This window comes from Camelus dromedarius, chromosome 6, assembly GCF_036321535.1.
Source record: "Camelus dromedarius isolate mCamDro1 chromosome 6, mCamDro1.pat, whole genome shotgun sequence".
Taxonomy (NCBI): domain Eukaryota; kingdom Metazoa; phylum Chordata; class Mammalia; order Artiodactyla; family Camelidae; genus Camelus; species Camelus dromedarius.
Window position 1 is genome coordinate 1,833,812 of NC_087441.1, and position 3,234 is coordinate 1,837,045.

At 58.9% G+C, this 3,234-nt stretch overlaps 1 long non-coding RNA gene across 3 annotated transcripts; it reads right to left on the minus strand.

Annotated features, from left to right (window-relative positions):
- Nucleotides 1–926: 926 nt before the first annotated feature.
- LOC105101451 (uncharacterized) lies at nucleotides 927–2,498 on the minus strand. Of its 3 annotated transcripts, none has more exons than XR_838290.3 (4): nucleotides 2,347–2,498; nucleotides 2,096–2,205; nucleotides 1,723–1,880; nucleotides 927–998 (listed from the first exon to the last, which is right to left on the minus strand). It is a non-coding gene; the product is annotated as an uncharacterized LOC105101451 (long non-coding RNA). The 3 variants fall into 3 exon arrangements; XR_838289.3 differs by having other exon boundaries at nucleotides 2,096–2,202; nucleotides 2,320–2,498; XR_004138436.2 differs by having other exon boundaries at nucleotides 2,320–2,498.
- Nucleotides 2,499–3,234: the final 736 nt, after the last annotated feature.

Genomic DNA, 3,234 nt, shown 5'->3' on the forward strand with positions numbered 1-3,234 from the left:
CTGCGTCCCTTTTCAGGTGCTGCGCTCTGAAAAGCGCTGGCTTTAGCAGGACAGCGAGCACTGGGCACAATGGAACGATAGTAGTGGCTTGTTTGGATTTTTCACTTGTTTCTTTTTCTCCCTTTTTTGTTTTTTTCTTTGGGGGGGAGGGTAATTAGGTTGATTTACTTTCATTTACTTATTTATTTCATGTAGGTCCTGGGCTCCATCCCATGCTAAGCACGTGCTCTACCACTGAGCTGTCCCCTCCCCTCTAGGCTTGCTTGGGTTTTTAAAAATTCACCTCCAGCATGTTGTCACTTAGTATTTCCTACTAGCTCGTGCGGGGACACCCTAAGGGAGTTCCTCAGGGCCCCTCCGATGTGGGGCGCCCTCCGACCGTGGCTCAGACCCCGCCCTGGGCAGTGGGCTGGGACCAGCAGGAGTCCGCCCTCTTGTCCACATCTCACCATCGTGGATCCCAGAGAAGAGACTTGTCCTGGGACTTGCCCCAACTCAGGGGAGTCTAGGGGAGCAAAAACCTTTTTCCTTCTACCTCCTAGATTTGCTGTCGGGGGCCCGCAAATTAGACTGACAATGGACGGGTTAGCAAGAAGAGAACACACAGAAGTTTATCCATCTGTGCACGGTGCAGCCGCACATGAGAACTCGGTGATGTGAACTCCGGGGGGTTAGGACGGGGGCTTCCTCAGCGTCCGAACAGAAAAGCAGGACTGTAGAGAAGGGACAGGACACAGGAAAGGGCTGTGCGTTTCCAGGGCGGCGGATGGGGGAAGGTGAGTCTGCGGGGAGCTGACGGGCGATGAGGCCCAGCCGGCCAGTTTGCTGGGTGGACTCGCTCTCGGTGCCCCGGCCCCAGCGGTGAGGTTGTTCTCGTCCTGCTACAGAAAGCGAGGACACCCCCACCAGGGGGCTGACGCTCTGCTCTCAGACAGGGGTGGGGGTGCAGGGTCTCACTCTGCGTCTGCTCTGTCTCCATTGCCTCCTAGAGCAGCATCCTGGCGAGATAGGAGGGAGGGGACAGGGCACAGCCATCGAAAGAATGACACACCACTGGGGACGCGACATAAACTGGTTAGAGGCTGCAGAGCCCAGGGTGGCGGTGGATCTGACTCCCAGCAGGCCCCAGCCTCGTCTCACACGCTCACTGCAACACACCAGCTGCTAAACGGCCCTCCCACAGGCGCCTGACAGGTCCCAGGCTGACCGCGAAAGGCCAAAAAGTGGGCGGGGGCCCCGTTCCTGGGAGTCCACACCCCTTTCCCCAAACAGCTGAAATAATCCTGCCGCTTGTTAGCATATGAGGTTACGCAGCCCTTACAAACTAGCCACCCCCACACCACATGGCCGATCTCACTTTTCTAGAAGGCCCCACGCTCTGGGGCCGCCCCTCGCCTCCTGAGACGGCCCACACTCTGTCTGTGGAGTGTGTGCCTCTGAATAAACTCGCTTTCACTCTGCGATGGCTCGCTCTTGAATTCCTTCCTGCGCAAAGCCAAGGACCCTTACTGGGCGGGGCGCGTCCCGAGACCTGGGACACGGCCCTCCTCTCACCCCATTTTCCCCCAGCACTGGGATGGTGCCCTCTGACCCCAGGAACAGCTTCATGGACATTCCTTCCCCAGCAAGGGGTGTGGGCTGGCACGGGGCGCCCCTGACAGCAGGGACCAGCTCCTCCTTCCTCCCTCCTCTCCCTGAGCCCCAAATACGCACAGCCCTCACCTCTGCGGCACTGGAGAGAGGGGGCAGCAGTGCCGGCCTCCGTGCCTCCTGCAAGGATCTTCCGGAGGGAATGGGCCATGATGACCCCTATCTGCCTGCGAGAGGGCTGAGAGCCGCCAGCGCTGCTTCTCGCGGGCACAGCGGAGGTCCTATTAGACCTGGGGGACCGGCGACGGAGCTGGAATAAGCACCCAGCAGAGCGCGATGCCAGCGGTTCCCCAAGGGCAGTGCATGCGGCTCGCACCACCCCCAGGGCGGGTCCCCACGTCCCGCTCCCCCCAGATCACCCTGACGTCCCCCGGGCAGAGTCCCTGATGTGCTGTGTCATCCGGACCCCACCTCCCTCACTCAGGGCTACACCCCGCGTGCAAACCTCGGAGTCTAAGAAGAGTTGCTCTCAACTGTTAAGTGCTGTGACACCAGCCACTCTGCCTTCTCAGTCCACGCCTCTGCCACCTCGCACAGACAGCTCCATTGTCCCTGCTTCCCCGGCAAGAGAACCGAGCTCAGACATCAGTGTCCTCCTCACGGACCCACGGCTCACAGCACGGCAGAGCCGAAGGCTGCCGTCAGGCTGGCAGAGCCCGGCCCTCCTACCTGGGCCGGTCCCGGGCTGCAGCTTACCCAGCCCTCCTGCTTGCTCGGGCAACTTTCACAAGACTCCTTTGCGGCTACTTCTCCTCCCTTTCTCAAGTTTCAGCAGAATAATTTGATGAGTAGCATTCTTTAGAATTTAGATTCGTCAACGAACAGGGAAAATTCAGACTTTTGTCTGTTTCAAGGCGAAACCAAACAGCCGCCGCGGGGCCTCCTGGGAGCAAAAGCCTGGCGTGCGCCCAGCTCTTTGCAGAAAAAGGCTTTCGTCTCCTAGGCCTTTCCCAAGTGCCAAAGAGTAGGCTCAACAGCTACTAATCAGGGAAGTGAGAGAATGCAGAAACAAAGGAGACGCAGTCCCGCAGGAGAAGCGGTCACGGTTTAAACAACAGCCCAGTCATAAAGCAGAGCCCCAGCTCCCCACGAAGGAGCATCCTTAACAACCCAGCACCTGTCCTGAGCACCGTCACCGTCCTCCCTCTGGGCGGGGGACCGGGGGCGTCTTAGTTTCTGCAGAAACTGTGAACTGGTAGTACTGACACAGAGGACCCTACGGGGCCCCTCCTGGCACAAACCGTTTCCGTGTCCCCCATTTCTTGTTTGTAGGAAATAGGGCTCATTCAGCCTCCTTGACCTTCCCTGAGCTCCCAAGGGCAGATTCAAACAGTTGCTAATCAGGGAAGGAAGGGGGTGCAGAGACAAGGGAGGGACAATCAGGAAAAAACAGTGCAGCCCTGGGACAGGGTCCTGCTTCCTCCTCAAGGGACACGCGTAACAACATCTTTGAGTCCTTCCACGGGAACTGAGGCCCCACCCGGTGGGGAGGACGGTGACTTCACGCTGAGCACAAGATTCCTGGAGCACAGCCCTGGTACCTCCCCACCAGCCAATCAGGAGAAAGTCACACCCCCTGCAGCC